Source organism: Balaenoptera acutorostrata, chromosome 16, assembly GCF_949987535.1.
Source record: "Balaenoptera acutorostrata chromosome 16, mBalAcu1.1, whole genome shotgun sequence".
NCBI lineage: Eukaryota > Metazoa > Chordata > Mammalia > Artiodactyla > Balaenopteridae > Balaenoptera > Balaenoptera acutorostrata.
The window spans coordinates 29,638,282-29,654,920 of record NC_080079.1 but is presented as its reverse complement, the minus strand read 5'-3'; the positions used below and the strand labels follow the sequence as shown (position 1 = coordinate 29,654,920).

The 16,639-nt window shown below is 38.3% G+C and overlaps 1 long non-coding RNA gene across 3 annotated transcripts in view; it reads left to right on the top strand.

Moving 5' to 3' along the window:
- LOC102997825 (uncharacterized) overlaps positions 1–16,639 on the top strand; it is a 45,727-nt gene that overhangs the window by 3,486 nt on the left and 25,602 nt on the right. For all 3 annotated transcript variants that reach the window (XR_009005683.1, XR_009005682.1, XR_451448.2), the window contains exon 2: positions 12,070–12,143. This is a non-coding gene — a long non-coding RNA (uncharacterized LOC102997825). The remainder of the gene's footprint in view (positions 1–12,069; positions 12,144–16,639) is intronic.

The following is a 16,639-nucleotide window of genomic DNA, read 5'->3' as shown; positions in this document are numbered from 1 at the left end:
ATATTTCTACCTCATGGGGTTGCTGTGAGGATTAAATGATTTAATGTTATCAAATGATTGACTCTAAAATGCTTTGAATTGTACTGGACGCTTAGTAAGTACTCAGTATGTTAACTATCATCGTTGTCATCATCACAGATGTTGTCTACGAGCATGTGCCTTTGAGATTTGTTTAGTTTGTTCATTGATCAGCTGCATAGTAGAACAATGCATAGGCTTTCAATCAAATTCTGAAATCAAATTCTAGTTTTGCCTCTTACTAGTTTTGAAAGTTTGAGTAAATTAATATGTCTGAGTTTTAGTATTCTTATCTGTAAATTGGGGGAAAAAAGATTTTTTTCTTGGTGTTGATACACACACACACACACATGCATTTAACGCAGTTGTAGAAATTATTATCATGAAGATTACAGTTTAGTCGCTGGGTAGCTATAGGGTAATGGTTAGACTATCTTTAAAGTCTGTCTGCCGTGGCCTCTTGAGGGCATGTACTCTGAAATTTTTTTTTTTTTCCTGTAATGTCTGAAACATTTATATTAACATATTTCCATACATATTTCCATACAAATACAAATATAAGATTTTTAGAAATTTCATGTAATGTCTGAAACGTTTATATTAACATATTTCCATACATATTTCCATACAAATACAAATATAAGATTTTTAGAAATTTCATGTAATGTCTGAAACATTTATATTAACATATTTCCATACAAATAACCCAATGAAAGTTTAGTATTAGTTGTTTTGTTTGTTTTTTTATACTGCAGGTTCTTATTAGGCATCAGTTTTATGCACATCAGTGTATACATGTCAATCCCAATCGCCCAATTCAGCACACCACCATCCCCACCTCACCGCCGTTTTCCCCCCTTGGTGTCCATATGTCCGTTCTCTACATCTGTGTCTCAACTTCTGCCCTGCAAACTGGCTCATCTGTACCATTTTTCTAGATTCCACATACATGCATTAATATACGATATTTGTTTTTCTCTTTCTGACTTACTTCACTCTGTATGACAGTCTCTAGATCCATCCACGTCTCAACAAATGACTCAATTTCGTTCCTTTTTATGGCTGAGTAATATTCCATTGTATATATGTACCACATCTTCTTTATCCATTCGTCTGTTGATGGGCATTTAGGTTGCTTCCATGACCTGGCTATTGTAAATAGTGCTGCAATGAACATTCGGGTGCATGTGTCTTTTTGAATTACGGTTTTCTCTGGGTATATGCCCAGTAGTGGGATTGCTGGGTCATATGGTAATTCTATTTTTAGTTTTTTAAGGAACCTCCATATTGTTCTCCATAGTGGCTGTATCAATTTACATTCCCACCAACAGTGCAAGAGGGTTCCCTTTTCTCCACACCCTCTCCAGCATTTGTTGTTTGTAGATTTTCTGATGATGGCCATTCTAACAGGAGTGAGGTGATACCTCATTGTAGTTTTGATTTGCATTTCTCTAATAATTAGTGATGTTGAGCATCTTTTCATGTGCTTCGTGGCCGTCTGTATGTCTTCTTTGGAGAAATGTCTATTTAGGTCTTCTGCCCATTTTTGGATTGGGGTGTTTGTTTCTTTGATATTGAGCTGAATGAGCTGTTTATATATTTTGGAGATTAATCCTTTGTCCGTTGATTCATTTGCAAATATTTTCTCCCATTCTGAGGGTTGTCTTTTCGTCTTGTTTATGGTTTCCTTTGCTGTGCAAAAGCTTTGAAGTTTCATTAGGTCCCACTTGTTTATTTTTGTTTTTATTTCCATTACTCTAGGAGGTGGATCAAAAAAGATCTTGCTGTGATTTATGTCAAAGAGTGTTCTTCCTATGTTTTCCTCTAAAGTTTTATAGTGTCCAGTCTTATATTTAGGTCTCTAATCCATTTTGAGTTTATTTTTGTGTATGGTGTTAGGGAGTATTCTAATTTCATTCTTTTACATGTGGCTGTCCAGTTTTCCCAGCACCACTTATTGAAGAGACTGTCTTTTCTCCATTGTATATCTTTGCCTCCTTTGTCATAGATTAGTTGACCATAGGTGCGTGGGTTAATCTCTGGGCTTTCTATCTTGTTCCATTGATCTATGTTTCTGTTTTTGTGCCAGTACCATATTGTCTTGATTACTGTAGCTTTGTAGTATAGTCTGAAGTCAGGGAGCCTGATTCCTCCAGCTCCATTTTTTTGCCTCAAGACTGCTTTGGCTATTCGGGGTCTTTTGTGTCTCCATGCAAATTTTAAGATGATTTGTTCTAGCTCCGTAAAAAATGCCATTGGTAGTTTGATAGGGATTGCATTGAATCTGTAGATTGCTTTGGGTAGTATAGTCATTTTCACAATGTTGATTCTTCCAATCCAAGAACATGGTATATCTCTCCATCTGTTGGTATCATCTTTAATTTCTTTCATCAGTGTCTTATAGTTTTCTGCATACAGGTCTTTTGTCTCCCTAGGTAGGTTTATTCCTAGGTATTTTATTCTTTTTGTTGCAATGGTAAATGGGAGTGTTTCCATAATTTCTCTTTCAGATTTTTCATCATTAGTGTATAGGAATGCAAGAGATTTCTGTGCATTAATTTTGTAACCTGCAACTTTACCATATTCATTAATTAGCTCTAGCAGTTTTCTGGTGGCAGTTTTAGGATTCTCTATGTATAGTATCATGTCATCCACAAACAGTGACAGTTTTACTTCTTCTTTTCCAATTTGTATTCCTTTTATTTCTTTTTCTTCTCTGAATGCCGTGGCTAGGACTTCCGGAACTATGTTGAATAATAGTGGTGAGAGTGGACATCCTTGTCTCGTTCCTGATCTTAGAGGAAATGCTTTCAGTTTTTCACCATTGAGAATGATGTTTGCTGTGGGTTTGTCATATATGGCCTTTATTATGTTGAGGTAGGTTCCCTCTATGCCCACTTTCTGGAGAGTTTTTATCAGAAATGGGTGTTGAATTTTGTCAAAAGCTTTTTCTGCATCTATTGAGATGATCATATGGTTTTTCTCCTTCAATTTGTTAATATGGTGTATCACATTGACTGATTTGCTTATATTGAAGAATCCTTGCATCCCTGGGATAAATCCCACTTGATCGTGGTGTATGATCCTTTTAATGTGTTGTTGGATTCTGTTTGCTAGTATTTTGTTGAGGATTTTTGCATCTATATTCATCAGTGATATTGGTCTGTAATTTTCTTTTTTTGTAGTGTCTTTGTCTGGTTTTGGTATCAGGGTGATGGTGGCCTCATAGAATGAGTTTGGGAGTGTTCCTTCCTCTGCAATTTTTTGGAAGAGTTTGAGAAGGATGGGTGTTAGCTCTTCTCTAAATGTTTGATAGAATTCACCTGTGAAGCCATCTGGTCCTGGACTTTTGTTTGTTGGAAGATTTTTAATCACAGTTTCAATTTCATTACTTGTGATTGGTCTGTTCATATTTTCTGTTTCTTCCTGATTCAGTCTTGGGAGGTTATACCTTTCTAAGAATTTGTCCATTTCTTCCAGGTTGTCCATTTTATTGGCATAAAGTTGCTTGTAGTAGTCTCTTAGGATGTTTTGTATTTCTGCGGTGTCTGTTGTAACTTCTCCTTTTTCGTTTCTGATTTTATTGATTTGAGTCCTCTCCCTCTTTTTCTTGATGAGTCTGGCTAATGGCTTATCAATTTTGTTTATCTTCTCAAAGAACCAACTTTTAATTTTATTGATCTTTGCTATTGTTTTCTTTGTTTCTATTTCATTTATTTCTGCTCTGATCTTTATGATTTCTTTCCTTCTGCTAACTTTGGGTTTTGTTTGTTCTTCTTTCTCTAGTTTCTTTAGGTGTAAGGTTAGATTGTTTACTTGAGATTTTTCTTGTTTCTTTAGGTAGGCTTGTATAGCTATAAACTTCCCTCTTAGAACCGCTTTTGCTGCATCCCATAGGTTTTGGGTCGTCGTGTTTTCATTGTCATTTGTCTCTAGGTATTTTTTTATTTCCTGTTTGATTTCTTCAGTGATCTCTTGGTTATTTAGTAACGTATTGTTTAGCCTCCATGTGTTTGTCTTTTTTACGTTTTTTTCCCTGTAATTCATTTCTAATCTCATAGCATTGTGGTCAGAAAAGATGCTTGATATGATTTCAATTTTCTTAAATTTACTGAGGCTTGATTTGTGACCCAAGATGTGATCTATCCTGGAGAATGTTCCATGCGCACTTGAGAAGAACGTGTAATCTGCTGTTTTTGGATGGAATGTCCTATATATATCTATTAAATCTATCTGGTCTATTGTGTCATTTAAAGCTTCTGTTTCCTTATTTATTTTCATTTTGGATGATCTGTCCAGTGGTGTAAGTGAGGTGTTAAAGTCCCCCACTATTATTGTGTTACTGTCGATTTCCTCTTTTATAGCTGTTAGCAGTTGCCTTATGTATTGAGGTGTTCCGATGTTGGGTGCATATATATTTATAATTGTTATATCTTCTTCTTGGATTGATCCCTGGATCATTATGTAGTGTCCTTCCTTGTCTCTTGTAACATTCTTTATTTTAAAGTCTATTTTATCGGATATGAGTATAGCTACTCCAGCTTTCTTTTGATTTCCATTTGCATGGAATATCTTTTTCCATCCCCTCACTTTCAGTCTGTATGTGTCCCTAGGTCTGAAGTGGGTCTCTTGTAGACAGCATATATATGGGTCTTGTTTTTGTATCCATTCAGCCAGTCTATGTCTTTTGGTTGGGGCATTTAATCCATTCACGTTTAAGGTAATTATCGATATGTATGTTCCTATGACCATTTTCTGAATTGTTTTGGGTTTGTTTTTGTAGGTCCTTTTCTTCTCTTGTGTTTCCCACTTAGAGAAGTTCCTTTAGCATTTGTTGTAGACCTGGTTTGGTGGTGCTGAATTCTCTTAGCTTTTGCTTGTCTGTAAAGCTTTTGATTTCTCCATCAAATCTAAATGAGATCCTTGCTGGGTAGAGTAATCTTGGCTGTAGGTTCTTCCCTTTCATCACTTTAAGTATATCATGCCACTCCCTTCTGGCTTGCAGAGTTTCTGCTGAGAAATCAGCTGTTAACCTTATGGGAGTTCCCTTGTATGTTATTTGTCGTTTTTCCCTTGCTGCTTTCAGTAATTTTTCTTTGTCTTTAATTTTTGCCACTTTGATTACTATGTGTCTCGGCGTGTTTCTCCTTGGGTTTATTCTGTATGGGACTCTCTGCGCTTCCTGGACTTGGGTGGCTATTTCCTTTCCCATGTTAGGGAAGTTTTCGACTATAATCTCTTCAAATATTTTCTCTGGTCCTTTCTCTCTCTCTTCTCCTTCTGGGACCCCTATAATGCGAATGTTGTTGCGTTTAATGTTGTCCCAGAGGTCTCTTAGGCTGTCTTCATTTCTTTTCATTCTTTTTTCTTTAGTCTGTTCCGCAGCAGTGAATTCCACCATTCTGTCTTCCAGGTCACTTATCCATTCTTCTGCCTCAGTTATTCTGCTATTGATTCCTTCTAGTGTAGTTTTCATTTCAGTTATTATATTGGTCATCTCTGTTTGTTTGTCCTTTAATTCTTCTAGGTCTTTGTTAATCATTTCTTGCATCTTCTCAATCTTTGCCTCCATTCTTATTCCGAGGTCCTGGATCATCTTCACTATCATTATTCTGAATTCTTTTTCTGGAAGGTTGCCTATCTCCACTTCATTTAGTTGTTTTTCTGGGTTTTTTTCTTGTTCCTTCATCTGGTACATAGCCCTCTGCCTTTTCATCTTCTCTGTCTTTCTGTAACTGTCTGAAATTTTTTTTAATGGAAAGGAAAACAGAGAACATAATTCTTAATATCTTCAACCCTTCAAGAAGTCTTTGTAGAGATCTGTAAAATCTCAAAGCAATTTAAAGGTAACACGACATTTAATAATTAATTAAAATGTAGCTATATTAATAATAGCCCTTTGTTTTTTTAAAATATTTATTTATTTATTTTTGGCTGCGTTGGGTCTTCATTGCTACGCGAGGGCTTTTCTCTAGTTGTGGCCAGCGGGGGCTACTCTTCGTTGCAGTGCGTAGGCTTCTCATTGCGGTGGCTTCTCTTGTTGCAGAGCACAGGCTCTAGGCACGTGGGCTTCAGTAGTTGTGGCTCACGGGCTCAGTAGTTGTGGCTCACGGGCTCTAGAGTGCAGGCTCAGTAGTTGTGGCGTGCGGGCTTAGTTGCTCCGCAGCATGTGGGATCTTCCCGGACCAGGGCTCGAACCCGTGTCCCCTGCATTGGCAGGCGGATCCTTAACCACTGCGCTGCCAGGGAAGCCCTGTATTTCTATATTATATATTTCTGAAGAGTAGAGAGTGTTTTAGAAACCCTATTCCACTACTCTCTTAACATGCCCAGGTGACTGTCATCTCCAGTCAAAGAAACAGAGAGAAGGAAATAGATCACCCTAGCTAAAAGCTAATGAGAACGCTCCAAATGACAGAAGACCAGAAGGCTACAGACCTTAAAGTCAGGAGGAAGTTTCCTCCCCTTGCCCCGTTTCTCCCTAAATGCATCAAAACACAGCCTCTTACCTCTAGAGCAATGTCTTAAACTTTCTTCCCCCCAAGTTGTAATATCCTTTTTTTTGTTGTTAGGTCATGTCCTAAAAGTCCTATGCTTTGATACAAGAGGAAGGTAGATGAAGAGATAATGAAGGAAACAAATTCAATGTATTTTCCAAGAACACATTTCTTTTAAACAACTCCTAAAGGGGTAGTGTAAAACCTTGTAATAGATTGTCTTCCTCTACCCGACACGGCTGGGGTGGGGTGCGGGGTGGTGCGTGGATGTAGAAGTGTATTGTGAACATTCCAACATCCTGCAGCAGAGGGCAGCACTGCCCTTCTTTTGCAAAATGTTGAGCACTCGCGAGAAGGAAAATGAAAAGCAAAGCTCTTGACCACTGTGTCTGTGCATTTACTTTTACCTAATACTTAAAAAATAAAAAATTAGAGTATTTTTCTTGTTTAGGTGATTATGTAGAAAGAACGTCAGAGCCTGTATTGCCCTGAAGTAATTGGTGAAAAACGCAGGTTTTAGGATATGGGCTCTGTTCAGGATATGGGTTGTGTCTGGCAGAGATAAACAGTAGCTTGACCCTGGGCAATCAGACAGGGTTATTGTATGAACAGACCTAATGCTCCTCTGCACTTTCTGGGGAGAAGTCAGTCCACTGAACTAGCAGGATGTGGTTTTAAAAATGTGTGTAAGTCATATGGTCTTAGCCCTGATAACTGCTTTTAAATTTGAATTCACTGACTTTATTCTGCTGTCTGTGTTAGTTTTCCTTTCTGTCACACCTGGGTCAGATCAGACCTGTCTTAACTGTACCATATGTATTATGACTTTAAAGAATGATGTCAGACATGATGGGTAAGGAATGTCTGTCATGGGACTGCAGTTGGCTAAATGGCTGTGTGTATATAGCGGTGAAATTAAAGTCTTGCATGTTAATCCTCATTCGACTGCAGTTTGACTTGAGTTTCTCTATGCAGTAACTAGCAAGAAAATAATAATCCCTTATTTTGTATTAAAAGTTACTTGATGCTCTTTGGCAGGATGACAGCGAGGAGAGAATAATCATAATTCTAGCAAATACATAACCATAGTGTCCCTGGCACATTTGGATTCTGCTGTAACCCTCAAAACTTTCCAGCAGCAAATCTTCAGTGCCAACTTAAATAAATCCCACTAGGAGTAAGAACTGGAAGACACTGAGTCTAGTTCCCAGTTCTGCCGTGTGAACTTGGAAAAATTACAACCTCTGAGCCTTTGTTTCCTCATCTGTTAAACGGAGATAATGTCTCCTAGATCTGGTAAAAGGGTCAATTTGGAAAATATATGTTAAAGTGCTTTGAAAGCCCTTTAAGTACCTAACAAATATTTCTATCACTGTAGTCAGATTCCTGCTTTTTCTAAACTCCTATAAGAATTTGTGTCTCTTCTCCTCATTTGGTATCATTACATTGCCTGAGATTGTACATTTTCATGCATACTTAACTTTTTTCTCCAACTTGATAGCTTCTTAGTTCCTTGAGAACTGAAACCACCAATTATATTTCCCGGTATCCTGCACCGCAACAAGATATTTGGTACATAATAGATACTCAAATATTTGTTGATTGATTAAAAACATACACTCTAATGCAGAATTAACTCTTTTTATTTAATTATGGTAAAAATCATATAACATAAAATTTACCATCTTAACCATTTTAAAGTGTATAGTACAGTAGATTTAGCTACATGCACATTGTATACAACAAATTTCTATGACTTTTTCATCCAGAATTAATTCTTAGTAACTATCTTCCAAATCACCTGCTTTCCAAAGCACATCTTTGTTGATTGGGCAAAAACAGGAAAAAAATATAGGACTTTCACTCTGTGGATAAGGATGTGTAGAACAAGGTAATCGAAAGACTTCTACTCTGTTTTAAATTCTCACTCCCCTCAGAGAGGTTCTGTCCTGGTCTCTCTCTAACCATTTTCTCGCCATTTTCTATAAACATGGGAATGTATGCCAGAAAAGAGAGGCGCCTCTATAAAATGCTTTCACAGGTCATTTATGTCTAGCATATAATTAAACATTTATGTGAAGAAAACTATCACATTAAAAGAAACTCTATTATTATTTGATTTCCAGAATATGTGACTTCTGTTAATTACTGAAAATTAAGTACTATTTTTAATCATTATTGCTATCACTGTAGCAATTTTTTGAAATTTAAATATTTAAACTGCAAACAAAATAGGGAAGATAGTAGAGATTTTTGAAACAGCACTAGGGTGGAATAGACTTTCCCAATCACGACACAATCTCAGAAGCCGTAAAGAAAAGCATTGACGATAGACACCATAAATTAAAATATGATGACTTGCAAAAAATATTTGCAGCCTGCTTATCAGTCACATCTATTAGATACTCAGCGCTTCATTGTATTGATATAAAAATGAATTAACGATATAGAGAAATCAATCAGGAAAGAATAAATACAAATGGCCAATAAATGGACCAAAAATCATACTCATTATAAAATTGAAACCACACCAATTAATCCATTTTTGCCCATCAGACTGACAAAAATATTTATAAATATGGATAAAATAGTGTCGTTGAGAGTGCAGGGTGGGGTAGGCACTTTCGTGCACTATTGGTGAGAGTGTCAATCGATAAACCCTTTTCTTAGAATGCATTTTGGCAATATCAGTCAAAATTAAAATGCCTATACCATTTCACCAAGCAATTTCTCCTCTTAGGAATCTATCCTAAAGACATTTATACAAGTTTACAAAGAGAGACAGTCATATACAACTATGCATTGCAGCATTGCTTTAATAGAAAAATAAACAATGACATACTTTCCAACAAAGGTGTTATTTTATAACCTAAAAAATCAAGTTTTTATTGAAAAAATAACAGATTTGAAGGAGACTTCACAAGAATACAAAATTAAGATAGTCTCTAACACTGATAATTAAGTAGAACAGACGGAGGAAAATAGTTCTACAAAGCTCTAGAAATGTAGTAATTTAAAACTTCAGAAGTTATGAGGATATGTTTTAATAAAGATTAATGTGACACACTACAGTTTTGAGCTGATCTGGAAATCGAGGGAGCTATTGAAAATCACTTGTTAGTAAAATAGTAATTTTTTAAAACATAAATCCCAAGACATTGTGTCTCAGGACCAAAAACAGCTCCTGACATCTAGTGAACACTCAACAAATATTGGCTGAAGGAATGAAGGAGGATGATATCTCCAGCAGAGTTGTCATAAAAATTGATACAAAACTGCCTACAGATTAGTGCTTGATACATAGCAAGTGTTCAGTAGATACTAGCTCACTAATTTCCTGAAAGCCTGTTGGTGCTTTGTACCTGCTTGGCACATTACAGGAGTTTGTTTATTTAAAACCATGTACATAGTGCTCACTATATGGCAGGTACTGTTCTAAGTGCTCAATAAAAACTAACTCAAATTACAATAACAATGGAAGTAGGTTGTCTTATTATTCCATTTAACAGATGAGGCAATTGAGGCAGAAAGCACTGGAACAATTTGCCCAAAATGGCACAACCATAAAATGGCGAGGATATGAATTTAGACAGCCTGTCTTCAGGGTCCCTGCTCCGCTGTGCTATATGGCCTCTGGTGTCATAAAAGTTTATTGAGTGAAAGAATGAATGAGATGTTCTGGTTTTAGATATTATATTGTGCTTTTATTCCAGGGACCTCAGAATATTTTATATTAATGCATACCAAAATTTAATCCCACAACTTCTCCTTAAGGTAGAACATATTTTAAAAAACATTTAAAATGTATTACTGGTTCATTACTTGAGTTTAAAAAGACCACAGGAGGTCCTTGTTCTGTGATGAAATCACTGTATTTGCTTTCTGACATCATATTAATTTCCACACAAGAGTTCCAAGTTCCGAACAGAGAAACATCCTGCTCTAGAAATGGAAGAGGCATAGGGCTTACAAAGAAAAATGACCTAACAATGTCAAAATTATTTAAAGGGATAAGGTGTGAGTTTTAATTTTCCGCATGACTAAAGCAATGGGTCTCCAACTTTTCCAATCAGGAATCCTTCTTCCGTAGCTAAGCTTTGTCGACTGAAAAAATATTCACAACCTAAAAGTTGAGAGTTATGTTTTATTTGGTGGGAATTTTTAGGACTTCAAGCCCAGGAGGCAGCATCTCACGTAACCCTGAGAGAACTGCTCTGAGGAGGTGAGGGGGGAGCTAGGATATATAGGAGTTTTGCGACAAAGGGCAGGTAGTAGGAACAAATGATTACTGTTAATTAAAGAAAACTAGAAATCTCAAGGAATTTATTGCTTTTCTATGTATGGGAAGATGCAAGAGTCTGGGCTCACTGAAATCATTCCTTTGATATGTACTTCAGCTAACTGGGGCCAGTATCCTGTGTTTTCTCATCCTGAGTTTCCTCAGGGCTCACCATAGGGAGTAGCTGCAGTCTGATGGCTGCTAGATGGCAGGTACACTTTTCCTTCCTGAGTTTCCTCAGGGCTCACCAGCTCACCACTGGCTGTGGCTGCAATTGCTGATGACTGTGACATCTTTTGTTTACTGATATGGCAGGCAATATTCCATTTATCAGCTTTGTAGTCTTGAGAGCCTTTTATTTTTTAGTTTTAATTATAGTTTTAACCTTAGTTACATTAAAACTCCATCTCGTAACGTAACACCACTGTTTCTTTTTCTTCATGATTTTCTTCATGATTTTTTCCATTCACTTCATTCATTTTATCAATATTTATTGACCATCTACTTGTGTCAGGCATTGCACTGGGTGCTAAAGATAACATGGTGAGGGACTTCCCTGGTGGTCCAGTGGTTAGGACTCGGCACTTTCACTGACATGGCCTGGGTTCAATCCCTGGTCGGGGAACTAAGATCCACAGCCGCACGGTGTGGCCAAAAAAAAAAAGATAACATGGTGAACAAAAAGACAAAGTCCCTGTCCTCACGAATTCTCTAATCTAATGGGGGAGACAGACAATAAAACCAATGCACAAATATAATTACTAAAATTACAGCCATGGTAAGTGCTGTTTGTCCTTTCATGGAAAGGAACGTGAAAGCATATTAATAAGGGGAATTCATCTAGTTGAGGCCAGTTCTTTCCCCTCAGAATGTTCCTTCCAGCGTGGATAGCATTCCCCTTCTAATTCCCACCCCAGCAGCACCTCTTAGACCCTACAGCTTGCACATATTAATCTTAAATTTCTGGAATCTGTTTTGGCAGCCAATGTTTTCAAGAGAAAATGGCCCATTAAAATAATACCTTTATTATCTTATTAGTGCTTCTAGCTCTTTTGTTCCAAATGATAAAGACACAAAAACAGCATTTAAAAAAATCTAGTTTCTATTAGTAAGATACAAGTATCTTTATCTTTGTGATTCAGTTGAGAAATGTAAAGCAAGTAAAAAATTTATTCTGAATCACATAGATCTTTATTAATTAAATAAAAACAGATATCAAGAGAAGGGAGAATCAGAAACGTGTACTTATATGTTTATTATTCTTATCCTACACAGGACAGGAATCTCTAAAGAGTGAGAGGAAAACTGATGGCAGGCACTGCCCAAAGAAGATGGAACTGTCATAGTTGGTGAGTGGATATCGCCAAGAGACTTATGGTGTCTCCTCCATGTCTGACGGAGATAACAGCCAGCGCTGGGCTGCAAAGTCTCCTCTGGAAGACCACTGAACCAAGAGAGTAAATGGTGCGTGGAGACAAGTCAGGTTCAGAATTGGAGCCTCTGGTTCCCCCAGGAAGGAGTGGGTTGTAAACAAGGTGAAAGGCAGTGGGATGAGCACTACAGGACCCATGGGCTACCATCAGGATCCCCCAGAAGGGAAAGTTACAGAGACAAGAAATAGTATTGGGCAAGCTCCAGGATTACAGATGGTATGACAGCCAATAGGCTTGGAATGCTTTTAGTGCCATATTCAGGATGTGGCCCTGTTTAGGGCATGGGATTCCAAGATGAAAGGCATCCTTGTTTAGCTGATGTAGAGGAAGAGCTTCTTTGCCGTCCATCCTTCTCCACCCTATATTCCCTTCTCCTTTCACTCCTTTCTTCGTCATGCTAAGTGTCCATCATTTCAGTGACACCCAGTTTCTTCTATTGAATTGAGTTCTCCATTGTATTTAGCTCACTACCCTTAATCCAGGTGCTTACTAATGAGTGTGGTCCTCAGATCAACAGCATGAGAGTCACCTTCATGCTTGTTAGAAATACAAAATCTCAGGCCCCACCCCTGACCTACTAAGTTGGAATCTGCATTTTAAGAAGATTCCCAGATTTTTCCTAAGCATATTAAAATTGAGAAGCATCATTTTACCCCCATCAGCTTCCAGGACTGTAAAATAGACAGGGTCATTCCTGGCCCACCTTGCTCACAGCTTTGAATTGAAGATGCTGAGATTTAAAAAGGAAAGCATTTCCAAAGATAAAAATGCCAGGCAGCTATTAAATATCATATTTTTTTTCACTTGGATAACTTGATTTACTCAAGGTGTTTTCAGAGTAAATGATTAAAAATTAATCAGTGACTATTTGACTGTCTCTGATTGCTTCATAATAATTGATTGTACTATCTTAAAATGCTCTAGAGTTCTGTTTTATTTTGTTTAATGTGTAGATCATGATTCTCAATCCTTGCCTCACATTAGAATTTTCCAGTTTTTTTTCTGAAAAAATCCAAAGCCTAAGCCCTACTCGCAAATATTCTGAATCAGTGGGTCTGAAGTGCAGCATGGGTATACATCATTTTTAAAAGCTAGTAATAGCAAACATATTGGAAACAATTTTAATGTCCACCAGTTAGTGAGTGATTCCCTAAGTAGGGCACATCCCTATAATGCAGTACTGTGCTAATGTGAAAATGAATGAGGAAGACTCATACGTACTGCTATGAAAATATCTCCAAGATATATATACTATTCAGGTTTTTTTAAAGTTACATAGCAATATATATGATCTCATTTATGCGAAAAGATGAGTGTGCATATATACATACATGTGTATGTAAATGTTCAGAAAGATGACTGAAGTATACTTACTGAACTGTTGACAGTGGTTACCTCTGGGAAGAGGAATGGGAGGGAAAGGGACTTTTTGCTGTGTAAACTTCTAAATATTTTACAAGAATGTATCCATGCACTACTCGTGTAACTATTCTAAGTGCATTCCAGGGCTATTGGTTGTCATACCATCTGTAATCCTGGATTACAGACTATTTAAGCTAATTATTATTTTAATATTATAATCTTGAATGATGCATAATTTTATAATAAATAGCAGAGTGGCTGACAAAACATAAATCTGTAATTCCTATGCCAAACAAAAACTGCTAGGGCACCAAGGTTTTTGTTATTAAACCTGTCGCTTTTCGATTCTGGGATTACTGGAATTGTGTTACTCTGACTTTTCCAGATACATTCCCCCCACACCCCCGATGTTACACTGGGCGTTGTCTCTAACAACCTCTCTGGTTCCTTGGATATCTCATCCGTGCGAGCAGATCCCACTTCTGGAAAGATCTCTACGTTAGCACTTTGTAAATTCTCCCTTGTCCCAGGCCTAAAAATCACTAGGGACAAAAGGTCTCCTACAGGGGCTTCCCTGGTGGCGCAGTGGTTGAGAATCTGCCTGCTAATGCAGGGGACACGGGTTCGAGCCCTGGTCTGGGAAGATCCCACATGCCACGGAGCAGCTGGGCCCGTGAGCCACAACTGCTGAGCCTGCGCGTCTGGAGCCTGTGCCCGGCAACGGGAGGGGCCGCGATAGTGAAAGGCCCGCGCACCGCGATGAAGAGTGGCCCCCACTTGCCGTAACCAGAGAAAGCCCTCGCACGAACCGAAGACCCAACACAGCCAAAAAATATATAAATAAATAAATAAAGTAGCTATAAAATTAAAAAAAAAAAAAAAAAAAAAGGTCTCCTACAGCTCAGCCATGCTGAGAGCCAGGTCTCCCCCATTTTAAGCAGCTGAGAAAAGCACACTGATTAAGCTACAGTATGAGGGCTGTGCATCCTGTCTAGGGCTAAATTCTCAAAGTCTGCTCTGATAGCTCTTCCTCTTTGAAATGGTGATTAAGAACTGGAAGTGTATAATGAGGGAAATTGCTTATGAATCTGTGCCTCTCAGCCCCAGGCCACTTCTCTTTGTCTGAGAGAAACTCAAGGATTTTTACCGTAATAGCATTGGAACAAAGTCAGGGCTGAGGCAGGCTGGTGGGACCCTGCTGACAGCTCGTTAGAAACTGTCCCTCTCCCGCTCCCTCTTTCATTCCTTCAAGTTACAAAGCCTGACAGAGTTTGATGGGAAAACCAAGGCAGTAACATCCCCCGCGGCAACCAAGTCCCTGCTCATCTATCTTTGACAGATAAGGAGAATAGATGTCACCTTCAAAACACCTCACTCACTGGAGCCAAGTGTACCAGGACATCCCTGTCTCCCTCGCAGGACCCTACAGGAGGAATCCAGACAAGGCCCATCTACCACAATTGAGATTTCTCTCGAAAGAAAATCATTTTAACCAGACAGTTCCTGAAAACCAAATGCCCACTCTAGTTGTCCTCAGAAAAGGGCATAACATCTAATAACTCAAAGAAAGTTATGCTTTGATTTACAAAAGTCTTTTCCGGGTTACACCCTCCCTGGTCTTTGAGGGCTGGTGACCATCTAAGATCTGAGAAGTCAGTCTAGGTTCCGTGCCGACTGCTGGGAAGGGGAGTATGACAAAACCAAACAAAAACACCTCTCCAGCTGGCAGAGGCTGCGACGCACTGGGATCAGCCCAAGCTTCTGTCAGTGGTTCTCTGACTTTAACATGCCTCAGACAAATCTGTGCAGCTTGTTTAAAATGCATATCCCAATTCAGTAGGTCTGCAATAGGACCAAGGAATCTGCATTTTAACAAACCCTCTAGGTGATTCTCACTGCTGCTACAGGGTAGCGCCTCCAGCAAGGGCTTCGAATGGTGCTTCCAGCACACCTCTTGGCGGAGCTCCTCTTCGCCTCCCCCAGCAAGCCCAGAGTGGGTCCTCAGCAGCTGTTCCTGTTGGAGGTGAAGCCTTTTGTCCTTAGGATTCTCCTGGCCGTAACAATAGCCCCTCGCAGCAGAGGCATCTCCCAGACACCAACCTCTCAGAGCCCTTTCCAGAAGGCAACTCCAACAAAGTCCTGCTGAGCCCGATGCTGCCACCTGGACATAGTGGTTGTTGGTTTTAACCAATTGCTTTTTATCGGCTCACAGGTTCTTAAACCTCATTTTGCGTCAGAATCACCAGGGGATCTTGGTAAAAGTCCACGGACCCAGGCCCCATCCCAGAACCACCTAGAAATAGAGGCAGTTGATCGGTAGTTTAACAAGCTATCAGATGATGCTGATGCACACCCAAGTTTGAGAACTGCCATGGGAAGAAAAGCAACAATCATAGAAACATTAAAGTCCAATCACTGTTTTGCAACAACTGAAATCTAAAACACTATTAACACTAAACACAGTTGGTTCTCCTTCCTTGCTCTCTTACTGTCCCTAATAACTTTCCACTCAAGTATTCAAATACTTTCCTAGAGGGGAAAAGCTACTAGACTACCTGACTTACTAAGCACAAATATGCTGTGGTTTAAGAAAATCTATACACAGAAATCTAAACTTTTAAAACTAATTAGAGATTATTTTTATCATTACAAAAATTTATAGTGATAATAATAACTAATATTTATTATGTTCTTACTATGTGCCAGGTACTGTTCTAAGCATTTTCTAAGCGTTAAATTATCTGATATTTATTGAGCACTTGCTTTGTAATGAAAACAATTATTTCATTTAGTGCTTCATTTCCTCGAAGCATTTTAATAGATGGGGTAACAGATGAGGAAACTGAGGAACAGATAAGTTAATTACTTGCCAAAAGTTGCATAGCTGTTAAGCAGTAGACCTAAAGTTTGAACGCAGAGCCCAATTCTTAATGATTATATCACCTCGCTCATGTTATAATGATAGGGCTTTATTTAACAAATGTCTATAATTAGATTGTCAAGTGCCAGTACTGGGGGTTATGTTCTAAGTATACAGTGACAAACAAGAC